At 55.8% G+C, this 12,815-nt stretch overlaps 1 long non-coding RNA gene across 1 annotated transcript; it reads left to right on the forward strand.

Moving 5' to 3' along the window:
- The first annotated feature begins 7,436 nt into the window (after positions 1-7,436).
- On the forward strand, positions 7,437-12,090 carry LOC101934254 (uncharacterized). The gene is made up of 2 exons (XR_010594927.1): positions 7,437-7,566; positions 9,278-12,090. It is a non-coding gene; the product is annotated as an uncharacterized LOC101934254 (long non-coding RNA).
- Positions 12,091-12,815: the final 725 nt, after the last annotated feature.

Below are 12,815 nucleotides of genomic sequence, written 5' to 3' on the forward strand. Positions count from 1 at the left end.
TGCCAGCCAGAGTCAGGAGACCCAGCTCGGAGACTCCCTCAGCCCCCGTGGGCCCTGTTCTCGGCTGCATGCCATTCTCTCAGCACCAAGAGGCCTTGCGAGTGGAAAGGGCCTCTGAGGCCCATTCTGCCCATGGGGGCGTCCCCAGCTGGTGCAAAGGCTCTGCTCTGGGCCTGGGCCCAGTGACCGGAGTGCATTGCACTGGGATAGTTCTCTGCATCCCAGTGCCCACAGGGAGCCAGGGCAGCCCCGAAGCCAGGAGGGGCTCTGCATGGCCCCTGAATATAGAGTGCACAGGTGGCTTCAAGGCACCCCCTCACCCCTGTGCCGAGTGCGGGACGCGGTAACCGAGAATCAGGCTCCGTGTTCCCAGCGCCACGTAATCCTTTAGGCGAGATGTGCTTCGGGTTTCCGTTCCGCGCTGGCTAGGCTGGGGCCATAGGCCGCCAGGGTTTCATTGGAATCGTTGCTGACTCTGGTTCCTCTATTGCAAAATAAGCAGCGACAAGTTGCTGATGCTGGGCTGGGGCTGCCAGGGCTCTTCCTGGACGTCAGCAGCAGCTAAAGATTTCAGCTCCTCAGCCGCAAGAGAGCACGGCGGGAAGGACGCCTTTTGGGGGCCGCTTGCAAAAATAGAATCACCCTTGTGAGGGGCCGTGACGGATGGCGTGACTCGCCGGCAGCGTGTGTCACGTCCCTAGTGGCTGGGTGCCTGCAGCTCAATGCTTTATCCCCGTACAGGCCACCGCTTGTAACACTAGTAGCAAGGATGGAACATGGGCCCTCTGGATCTAAGCGCATGAGCCTTTGCTGCCTGAGGATCATGCAGCAAAGCGCCATCTCTGTGGGCCAAGGCGGTAGCAGGCTGGTCAGCCTCTATACGCATCCCAGCCACCGCTAGAGATGCCGCACCGGGTGGGTGTGGTGGGCTACACAGAGGATAACAACCTTCTACTGCTCCTGGAGTTTGGCCTTTAACTCAAGTGATGGAGCCTTGCGCTACGGTGTTGAAGATTGCAGGTACCCAATAAATCAAAGGCAACGGCAGCGCTGGGGTGGTTGCTGCACTAGCTAGCGGGGGTGAAAATGCAACAGGGGCAAGGCAGTTTGGAAGCTGTTTCCCCTTGATTGCAAACTTCCTTGCCCAGACCATATCTCACCGGTTAGATGTCTATAACCTGCAGGGATCCCCTGAGCAAGGGGCTGAAGAAGACCCTCTCAGGAGGGCGACAATATTCTATAAGCACCTGTCACCCAGAAGGATCCCAAAGTGCTTCCTAATCTAGATGGAGCTCCAGCACCAGGGAAATGCGGCTGTCTCTAGGGAGGAGTGCAGCAGCCAACAGGCACACAGCATGTGCAGGGAGAGGACAGCAGGGCAAACCCTTACAGCGATCATTAATAACCATGGATACAGACACGAAGTAGGGTTTGGGGGGCTGCAGTAAGGGAGGAGTGCTGGAACATTGTAGTATAAACTCTCACTGTGGAGACAGGAATGGCTTTTCAAGTGCTGTAGTAAATCCACCCCCTCGACAGAGGAATTCTTCAGTCACCCCAGTGGGGTCTATACCAGGGATTAGGTCAGCTTAATGATGGCTCTTACAGGTGTGAATTTTCACCCCCCTGAGCCACAGTGCTATGTTGACCTACGTTTTAGGTGTAGACCAGGCCTGAAGTCACAAAAGGAACAGAGAGAGAGAGAGAGAGAGAGCTGGGAATGGGAAGTATAGAAACTGTTACATTTTTAAGCTATCACTTTAAGTGTCAGGGAGTTTCCTGGTCCTGCTGACAAGCTAGGGGCTCTGTAGGGAAGTGGGAGATCTGGGTCTCAACTAGCAGCAGTCAGTCTATAGACAGACAGCCTAGTGTAAGGTGGGGGTGCGTTGTGCCGCTCTGTTTTCGGGAGCAGCCTGTTTTCTCTCTCTCTGTTTTAGGTTCTTCTGTATTATCATTCTGGATTCTACGAAATAAAGTTGTGTTACATCACAACCTTCCAGCAAGAGGATTGTAGGGTTTTATTTAATTCTTCTATGTGGGTGCTGGAAATATAATGGCATGGGTTGCACATGTCTGGCTCCAGGAGGCACTGAGGCAACCCTCCCCTGGGACGCAGATCCTGGGATTGCCGGGGCATCAAGGAGAGTGAATGACATTGGCACAAACCTAGGCACAGCTCTGGCAACATATCCCAGCCTGGAATTGTGTAACGTGAACTGGCTGCTTTTCCCTTTGCCCCATCCCAGGGGTTAAGCTACAGCACAGGGACATTTGATTCCATCCCCAGGGGAGGTGTGTTGGCTGCTGGAAAACCAGCTTGTCTAGACTAGGAGAATTGGCTTTGGTGTGACCCAGTCACTGTGCCTTCCCTACTACACCCCTCACATAGGCCCACTGTGTTGGTGCAAGCCCCATGTCACACCCGTGCAGCCCCATCTCACACCTGTGCAAGCCTGTCTATGCTGGGTGTTGGCACTGGGTGTCGCTACTTCAGTGCACAAAACACCCAGTGTAGATGGGGGCTCAGCTGAAGCAAAATCTCTTACCTTAGCTCAAGGTCTGGGAGGCCTGGGCTTTCAGGTCCAACAGCCCTCAGTTCTAGCCCCACTGGCAATCCCAGGCAGCCTGGACATGGCGATTATGGGCTGAACTGAGAGGAGCCCGGCCCGGGAGGAAGAGAATGACTCCCAGGGTGCCGTGCCCCAAGGTCACATTTCCTCCTACAAGTAACCGACCAGCCTGGAGAGGGGGCAGGGCTCCAGCATCCCCCTCAATGAGTGCATCATCCTCATCCACCCAGGCTCCCCTCCCTTTGCCAACTGGAAGCCCTGTGGCTAAATCCAATCACACGGATTGCATCACCTCCCTTCCCCAGGGAGCCCGGTGCAGCCCAGAGCCACTGGCTGCAGCTCTGCTCCCCAGCACGCCGCAAGGCTGCCAATCCTGCCCCAGAGGGAGTGTGAGACAGTGGGTAGGAAGCTGCTAGCAAGGCCCCTGCCCTGGGGAGGAAGAGACCTGCTTGGCCAGGGGCTTGCAGGAGCCATGCTTCAGGGAAGCACTATGCGCTGCCAGCCATCTGGAGCGGGCGCAGCCTTCCAGGCCCTGGGAGCCCCTTCCCCGCCCACCCTCAGCGTTCGGTGATGAGGGGCTCAGAAGGAAGGGGAGCCCATGGGAGCCGAGCCCGGGCACTCATTAGGGAACGCCTGCCCCCAGCACAGGGGCTGTGGAGCAACATTTAAAGTGGGGAGCCATAGATTAGGGCTCCCCCCCCCACCTGACCATCCTCTTCCTTTCACCGGTGCCCTCCACTAGCAGTCTCACCCCTATACCCGCCCCTTCCAAATCGGAGTGAGTGACATTGTTACCTGGCGCCCGGGGTCACAGTGCCATGCAGGCTTACCCCAGCCAAAAAGTGGTCTGGCCACTGACCGGGTGCTCCCGCCGCCCGGCTCTGCAGCCTGTCCCCCACATCAAATAAATCAGCCCGGCTCAGAGCAGCAACAGCACCACCTGCTCCTCCTCCATTTGTCCCAGCCGGCTGGCCAGGGTGTGGGGCCTGGCTTGAGAGATAACAAGGGCTGGGCTGGATGGGAAAGTGAGGCACAGCGCTGGTTAAAGTGGCCCAGGTCATCCCTCCCACTGAGCCCCCCTGTCCCCGTGGGAGCTGGGACGAGAGCCCTTGACCTGCAGTTCCGAACTCAGGCGTCAGCTCCTTGAGCGCAGGGAGCTCTCCCTGCACCGGCAGTCGTAGTAGGTCCTTTACCGTCTCTGTGAGCTTGACCACTAGGTGGCGACATGCTCCTGAACGAAAGCAGCAGGTTCAAAGAGTGCTGGAGGCAGCATATAACTCAGCCATTGGACCGGTCCCGCTGGGCCATGCCCCCTTCCCCAGTACAGGGCTCCCAGCCCCCAGTGCAGAGTGCATGTGTGCGTAGGGGTGTGGGGGGGAGACAATCAACCCCCTCCCCCAGCCCTTTGATAACAAACCAGGAGCCTGGCGGAGCAGGCTGAGTGTTTGTGCCCCCAAGTGGGGCTGGAGAGGGAAGGGGGGCCTTTGGCTTCCTGGCTAAATGAAAAGGGGAGGGGGGGACGGGGAGAAGGAGAGGAAGGAGAGCCGGGGGAGAGAGGGAAGGAGGTTTAATGGGAAAGCCAAGGGGCGAGGGGAGAAGAGGAGGCTAATGGAGAGAGGAGGGGGTGGCAGGGGATTAATGGCAGGGGGAGGGGCTCGCTGGAAGGAGAGGATTAATGAGAGGGGGTGGGCAGGCCTGGCAGCCTGGCTCCCGCTCCCCCCCGGCTCCCGCTGACGTGCGGTGCCCACGCAGTGATGCCGACACCTCCAGATGCCTTTGGTGGAGGAGCTGGCGCTGAGGAGAATGTTAAGAGGCGGCCAGAAGCTGGCTTCAGCAGGGGGCCCAGGCGGGAGGCAAAGCACTGCCTGGGGGGGGGGAAATAAACTCCTCCTTGGGCTGAGCCGCCCCCTTCCCCAGGCCCCCTGGGGAGCCTGCTCAGCCCCCAGCCTCCCGCCCGCCCCGAGTGCAGTCTCTGGCAAAACTCTCATTGGCTTCAATGGATTTAGCCTCTGCCCTTAGAGCCCCCCTTCCCCCTAGCCTGCTGCCCTGGGAGGAATCAGCCAGGACTCGAGGGGTGGGGCAGAGCTGGCAGAAAGGGGGCAGAGACCCTCTCCCAGCAGACTCCGGGGTGTCTTCTTTCCTTTCCCTTCGCTCAGCTCCATCTTCTCGCCCCTGCAGAGAGGCCCAGGCTACCACAGACCTAGAGGCCAGATACCCCGGTGATGGGCACCTCTAGGAATACCCTGCAATCAACAGGATGGGGCCTGGGAGACAGATCTGGGCTCTTGCCCGCTGGAGGCAGTGGTGGCAGGGCAGGGCAGAGGCAGACACCAGCTGGGTGTCACTGGTGTAGCACCCAGCTGGTTCTAGGGACAACCCTGGAGGTTCTAGGGCTGGGATAGAAGTTGGTTCCCCCCACCCCATACACTCAGTTACATGTAGGGGGCGGGGGGTTAATCAAGGTTTGTTCCTCCGGATTGTAACTGGGTTAGGAATCCTCTACCTGGCACATGGGTCAGTCCTGCAAGGGGCTCAGCGCCGAGAACTCCCATCAGTTACTGGGAGTCGAGGGGACTCAGCACTTTGCAGGATCGGGCCCTGATAGGCCAGTCCTGTTCAGACACCCTGTGGTCTCACTGCATGTTTGGCTGAGTCCCCTCTGATGCCCCAATTCCCCCCACCCCCAGCATGGTCTAAACACTTAACCAGGGCTGGCTCCAGCATTTCTGCCGCCCCAAGCAAAAAAAAAAGCCGTGATTGGGGGCAGCAGTTCGGCGGCAGGTCCTTCGCTCCTAGAGGGAGTGAGGGACCTGCCGCCCCCGAATTGCCGCAGGTGCCGCCCCTCTCCCTTGGCCGCCCCAAGCACCTGCTTGTTAAGCTGGTGCCTGGAGCCGGCCCTGCACTTAACCCCCTGCAACCTTTACTCCTGTTGGTTCTGTTTGTCCCTCTTGATCCTCCTGTGTCCAACCCGTGTCCTGGTACCACCCCAATGACTCCAACGGAGTCTCGCCAAAGACTGGGATCTGGGTTTGGACTGCCCTGATGCCTGGGGGCGCCAGCGGCTGGCGCTAGGGCCTGGCTCGGTCCGTGTGGAAGAGTCAGGGTGTAGGGGGCTGGGGCCCAGGCAGGTTTCTCTGAATCTGGCCAGTGTGGAATGGCCACAAGGGTTTTTCACTGTCCCTGCTCCCTGGCGTGGGGTGCATGTAGGGTGTGTGGCCAGAGCGCACTGCATTACAGCTGTTCTCTGCTTCTCAGGGACAAAGGGAAGCAGAGTACAAGTTACTTCCACTGGGGGCTGGGCAGGGCCTCAGAATGCAACAGAGCACCCCAAGTGCAGGATAGGAGTGACAGAGACTCAGGCCCACAGAATGCAACAGCAGGGGAAGAAAACTGTGAATCAGGCTAGTAAAACAGCTCTGCCTTCTGATGCCACTGCAAGCCACTGGGGCTTTGGTTTATTGCCATGGTGTCAGCTAAACTCCCTTGATGGATCTATAGCGCTCTCTATCTCTTCTCTGACTGGAAACACTGGGTCTATTTTCTTTGTATCTAACAAATACCAATAGAAACCCAGGCACTGACGGGTGCAGAGGGAGGGTGCTAAGGAGCTGGGTCTGAGGTTGGGAGCGGATGACAATTGATGAAGGCGTGGATGGGGTTTTCTGGGGTCAAGGATGGGCGGGCAGGAGGGAGCACGGGGGCCAGTTCTGAGGCTATGTCACGTATCTGAAATTCATATGAAATTCTCGAATCTAATTTGTACTCATACAAATCTGACCCAATGGCTGGGACTGTCCTGGGGACTCATCCCATCTAATCTGATCATCTGCCTGCCCTTGTAGCTAGCAAGGGATGTGAAGGGTAACAAGAAGGGTTTCTACAGGTATGTTAGCAACAAAAAGAAGGTCAGGGAAAGTATGGGAGGCAACCTAGTGACAGAGGATGTGGAAAAAGGTGAAGTACTCGAAGCTTTTTTTGCCTTGGTCTTCACAGACAAGGTCTCAGGGTAGCAGCCGTGTTAGTCTGTATCCTCAAAAAGAACAGGAGTACTTGTGGCACCTTAGAGACTAACAAATGTATTAGAGCATAAGCTTTCGTGGGCTACAACCCACTTCTTCGGATGCATATAGAGTGAAACAGACAAGATCAGCTCCCAAAGTGCTGCATTGGGGCAGCACAGTAGGGGGCGGAGGTGAGCAGCCCTCAGTGGTGAAAGAACACGTTAAGGACTATTTAGAAAAGCTGGACAGGCACGAGTCCATGGAGACGGATCTAATGCATCCGAGGGGGCTGAGGGAGTTGGCTGATGTGATTGCAGAGCCATTGGCCAGTATCTTTGAAAACTCGTGGCAATCGGGGGAGGGCCTGGACGCCTGGAAAAGGCAAATATAGCGCCCATCTTTAAAAAAGGAAAGGAGGAGAATCCAGGGAAATACAGACCGGTCAGCATCACCTCAGTCCCTGGAAAACTCATGGAGCAGGTCCTCAAGGAATCCATTTTGAAGCATTTGGAGGAGAGGAAAGTGATCAGAAACAGTCAACATGGACCCCCCACTGCTGGAGCCCTGGGGTAGCGGGGGGGGGGGGGGGGGGCTCCAGGGGCTATTGAAAGGCCCCTGACTCCAGCTGCCTCCACCGCCCTGGTCCTTTAAATAGCCGCCGGAGCCCCGGGCTACTGCCGACACTGCCCCGGAGGGGCACTTCCCCTACAGGCTGGGGCCGGCTCCGACCCCCTCAGCCAGGGGTGAGCTGGAGCCGGTTCGCACGAACCGGTTGTTACATTTGGAAGCGGTTTTAGAACCGCTTGTTAACCGGCTTCCCTGCGAGGGGGGCGCTGCGGCTTTGATGGGCTGCGGCCGGGATTGTGTGTAATTCCTCCTCCGACCGCCGGGGGCGCTGCGCTGCGGGAGCCACGTGGGCCGCCGCCTGCCCTAGGGCTCCCGCTGCTGCCTGGTGGGTCCCCGGCTGCGTCCTGCGGCTCCAAGGCGCCTTCCCGGTGAGTCCGCGACCCCCTGCCCCTGCCCCACCCCCTGCCCTGCCCGCATCCCCGCACCCCCTGCCCTGCCCGCATCCCCGCACCCCCTGCCGCACCCCCTGCCCTGCCCTGCCTCCAGCCCCGCACCCCCTGCCCTGCCTCCAGCCCCACACCCCCTGCTGCACCCCCTGCCCTGCCCGCAGCCCCGCACCCCCTGCTGCACCCCCTGCCCTGCCTCCAGCCCCACACCCCCTGCTGCACCCCCTGCCCTGCCCGCAGCCCCGCACCCCCTGCTGCACCCCCTGCCCTGCCTCCAGCCCCGCACCTCCTGCTGCACCCCCTGCCCTGCCCGCAGCCCCGCACCCCCTGCTGCACCCCCTGCCCTGCCCGCAGCCCCGCACCCCCTGCTGCACCCCCTGCCCTGCCCGCAGCCCCGCACCCCCTGCCGCACCCCCTGCCCTGCCCGCAGCCCCGCACCCCCTGCCCTGCCTCCAGCCCCGCACCTCCTGCTGCACCCCCTGCCCTGGCTCCAGCCCCGCACCCCCTGCTGAACCCCCTGCAGCCCCAGCCCCTGCCTCCGGCCCCTGCCGAACCCCCTGCCCTGCCTCCAGCCCTGCACCTCCTGCCGCACCCCCTGCCCTGCCTCCAGCCCCGCACCCCCTGCTGCACCCCCTGCCCTGCCTCCAGCCCCGCACCTCCTGCTGCACCCCCTGCCCTGCCTCCAGCCCCGCACCCCCTGCCCGCCTCCAGCCCCGCACCTCCTGCTGAACCCCCTGCAGCCCCAGCCCCTGCCTCCAGCCCCTGCCACACCCCCTGCCCTGCCTCCAGCCCTGCACCTCCTGCTGCACCCCCTGCCCTGCCTCCAGCCCCGCACCCCCTGCTGCACCCCCTGCCCTGCCTCCAGCCCCGCACCCCCTGCTGCACCCCCTGCCCTGCCTCCAGCCCCGCACCTCCTGCTGCACCCCCTGCCCGCCTCCAGCCCCGCACCTCCTGCTGAACCCCCTGCAGCCCCAGCCCCTGCCTCCAGCCCCTGCCGCACCCCCTGCCCTGCCTCCAGCCCCGCACCCCCTGCCCTGCCTCCAGCCCCGCACCTCCTGCTGAACCCCCTGCAGCCCCAGCCCCTGTCTCCGGCCCCTGCCGCACTCCCCGCCCTGCCCGCAGCCAGTCCTGCACCCCCCACCCTGCTTCCAACCCCGCACCTCCAGCCCCGCACCCCCGCCCTGTCCGCAGCCAGCCCCTGCCGCACCCCCTGCCCTGCTTCCAACCCCGTACTTCCTGCTGCAGCCCCAGCCCCTGTCTCCAGCCAGCCCCTGCCCGCAGCCACCCACAGCAGCCCCAGCTGCCCGCACCCCCTGCCCTGCCACCCCAGCCCCGCACCCCCTGCTGCCCACAGCTCCTGCCCTGCCGCCCCAGCCCCGCACCCCCGCTGCACCCCTGCCCGCAGCCCCGCCCTGCCCACAGCCAGCCCCTGCCTGCACCCCCTGCCCTGCCTCCAGCCCCGCACTCCCTGCTGCACCTCCAGCCCCTGCCCGCAGCCACCCCCTGCCCATACCCCCTGCCCGCAGCCAGCCCCGCACCCCGTGCCCTGCCTGCAGCCCCGCACCCAGCCAGCCCCGCACCAGCCCCTGCAGCCAGCCCCACACCCCCTGCCCTGCCTGCAGCCAGCCAACTATCAAAACACAAATTATTTTCCTAATATGAAAGTGAAAATCTATGATTAATATTCTTTTAGAATGTGGTGACGTCTATCAATATGGGTAAGAGATCAAGAGACATGGGTAGAAAGTACCCATGTGGGAGTAAGAAAAGAGCCCTATACAAGGCAAAGGCATTTGAAAGACAGAAGCAAAAGGGTGCTTTAAGCAAGTATTTTAGCAGACCCGATTCTACTGTTGAGACAGAAGAGCTCCGTGAAGATGCAGCTATGGTTGAAAAGTCTCCAGTAGAACACACGACACAGACAGAGAACGACAGCAATGACGAAGAATTCGAAGAGCCAGATCAGTCTGAAGAAGACACTCAAGACAGGCAAGGTGAAGAGAAGACTGCAAAAAGGGTTGTAACTGATGCTGAAGGTACTGAGGGTCAAGAATGCTTTTCTGCTAATAAAGATGCGAGTGGTTTAGATCCAGAACAGAAAGGCAACTTCAACTCGGCTGACCAAATAGAAATATCTGATGATCCTGCAACTTGGCCAGAATACATTAGCCAGCATATCAGGGAGTATTTAGTAAAACAAGGGCCGCCTCAAATTATTGGAGAAGATTTCCCTAAAAATAAGATTGGGCAACACTTTTCAAACTTTCACTGCAAAAGGAAACTTTCAAATGGTGAAATTGTACCTCGTCCGTGGGTGATATACTCCGTGTCAGCCGACAAGATCTTTTGTTATTACTGTAAGATTTTTTGCAATAATGTGACAAGTTCATTAGCATCTAATGGCTTTAATGACTGGTCTAATATTCATACAATATTGGCCGAGCACGAAAACTCAAAAGGACATTTACAAGCTGTGCTCAGTTGCTGCGACCTTCAGCAAAGGTTATCTGCTGGAAAAACCATTGATGCAATACAACAAAAACTTATTGACCAAGAAGCAAAACGCTGGCATCAAGTTTTTGAGAGACTAGTTGCTGTCGTTCAGTTGCTAGCAGAACGAAAGTTATCATTTCATGGATCTGATGAGCGGCTGGGAACATCATACAATGGAAATTTTCTTGGAGTTATTGAATTATTGGGAAAGTTTGACCCAGTGATGGAGGAACATTTACAAAGAATCAAGAACAAAGAAATACATGACCATTATTTAGGGAAAAACATTCAAAACAAACTTATTAGTATTGTAGGGAATGCTGTTAAACATGAAATAATAGCTCGAATCAAGGCTGCTAAGTATTTTGCTATTATACTCGACTGCACTTCTGACATTAGTCACCAAGAACAAATGTCATTGACAATTAGGTATGTGGCCGATGGTGTATCACCAAATATTCCGGCAGGAGTATACGAACATTTCATTAAGTTCATAGTAGTAGAAAACAGCACAGGTGAATGTTTGTACAATATCCTTTTAAGTGAACTCGAAGACCTGGGATTGGACGTTGCAAATATTCGTGGGCAGGGCTATGACAACGGCGCAAATATGAAGGGACACATGTCAGGTGTACAAGCACGACTTTTGAAAACAAACCCAAGAGCCTTTTTTACACCGTGTCATGCATGTCACAACTATAATCTCTTTTTGGGAGACGTGGCCAAAACATGTCCAGATGTGATGAGTTTCTTCGGAGCCTTGCAGCGTATTTACGTCCTTTTTTCTGCATCTACTAAAAGATGGACTATTTTTAGAAACCATGTTACTGGCTTTTCTGTAAAGCCTCTTTGCGAAACACGATGGGAATGTTCAATGCAAAGCGTTAAGGCTCTGCGGAACCAAGCAGGGGAGTTTTATGATGCCCTCGTAGAGGTAGCAGAAACAACTGATGATGCTCAAGCAAAAAATGAAGCTGAATGGCTGGCTATTCAAATGAAGAATTATAAGTTTTTGGTTTCACTAGTTTTCTGGCATGATTTACTTTTTCAAGTGAATTTTGTGAGCAAAGAGCTACAGAGTGATCCAATGGATATTTCTGCAGGAATTTCTTCATTCAAAAAGCTTTGTAACTGGTTAAAAACGTACCGAGAGCAGGGTTTTCAAGAAGTGTTAATTGGTGCCAATGAACTCGCCAAAGATCTAGATGTGACTCCAGTATTCCAGACTAAAAGCTTGCGCAAACGAAAACAATTGGAGTCCGAATCTGCAGACGAGCCTTTTTCTGATGCAAAAGAAGCTTACAGAGTACAATGCTTCAATCAAGTCTTAGACAAAGCTTTAGAGTCACTTGAACCGAGGTTTGAACAGTTACAAAAGCATGTGAGTTTATTTGGATTTTTATGTGAATTCAAAAATCTTCCCAAGGACACCCTACGAAAATCTGCTGCAGATCTGGAACTCGCATTGACAGAGGTGAAACTGGTGCAGGAAAACGAAGAAGTTTCAACTGTAAAATCAGTTGACATAAATGGCTACATGCTTTGTGAAGAACTGGAAGCATTAAAGCCAATTCTTCCGTCTGATTGTAGAAACCCCCTAAAAATGCTTCAATTTCTTGCATATAATAACCGATCAACAGTATTCCCAAATTTATTTATAGCAATTCGAATCTTCCTGACTATTCCAGGAACTGTAGCCTCAGGAGAGAGGAGCTTCTCAAAGTTAAATCTAATTAAAACATATCTGCGATCTACAATGCAGGAAGACCGATTAAACAGTTTGGCAATCATGTCAATTGAATGCGAAGTAATGAAGAGCTTACAGTTAGGCAAGATACTGAAAGATTTTGCTGAACAAAAAGCAAGGAAGATAAAGTTTTAAAAACAGATAGGTGAGGTGTACAATAAAGTTCCTCTTAACCAACTTGATATTTGTAATATATGATGCAATGTACGTAATATACAATGTTGATATTGATAGAGTTATGGAAAGTAAATAATACATGGAAGAAATGAGAGGGTTTTTTTACATAGTTTTTTTTAGTTATCCCTGCCGGGGACCCACTGAAAATGTTCGAATTGGGCCCCGCACTTCCTAAAGCTTGCCCTGAATGGATTGCACCTTCAGAAAGTTCATGGATGACACTAAGCTGTGGGGAGAGGTAGATATGCTGGAGGGTAGGGATAGGGTCCAGAGTGACCAAACCAATTGGAGGATTGGGCTAAAAGAAATCTGATGAGGTTCAACAAGGACAGGTGCAGAGTCCTGCACTTAGGACGGAAGAATCCCATGCACCGCTACAGGCTGGGGACCGACTGGCTAAGCAGCAGTTCTGCAGGAAAGGACCTGGGGATTATAGTGGACGAGAAGCTGGCTATGAGTCAGCAGTGTGCCCTTGTTGCCAAGAAGGCCAACAGCATACTGGGCTGCATTAGTAGGAGCATTGCCAGCAGACTGAGGGAAGTGATTATTCCCCTCTATTCGGCACTGGTGAGGCCACATCTGGAATATTGCATCCAGTTTTGGAGTCCCCTACTACAGAAAGGATGTGGACAAATTAGAGAGAGTCCAGCGGAGGGCAACAAAAATGATGAGGGGGCTGGGGCACGTGACTTACGAGGAGAGGTTGAGGGAACTGGGCTTGTTTAGTCTGCAGAAGAGAAAAGTGAGGGGGGATTTGATAGCAGCCTTCAGCTACCTGAAGGGGGGTTCCAAAGAGGATGGAGCTCGGCTGTTT

This window comes from Chrysemys picta, chromosome 25 (assembly GCF_011386835.1).
Source record: "Chrysemys picta bellii isolate R12L10 chromosome 25, ASM1138683v2, whole genome shotgun sequence".
In the NCBI taxonomy this organism is placed as follows: domain Eukaryota; kingdom Metazoa; phylum Chordata; order Testudines; family Emydidae; genus Chrysemys; species Chrysemys picta.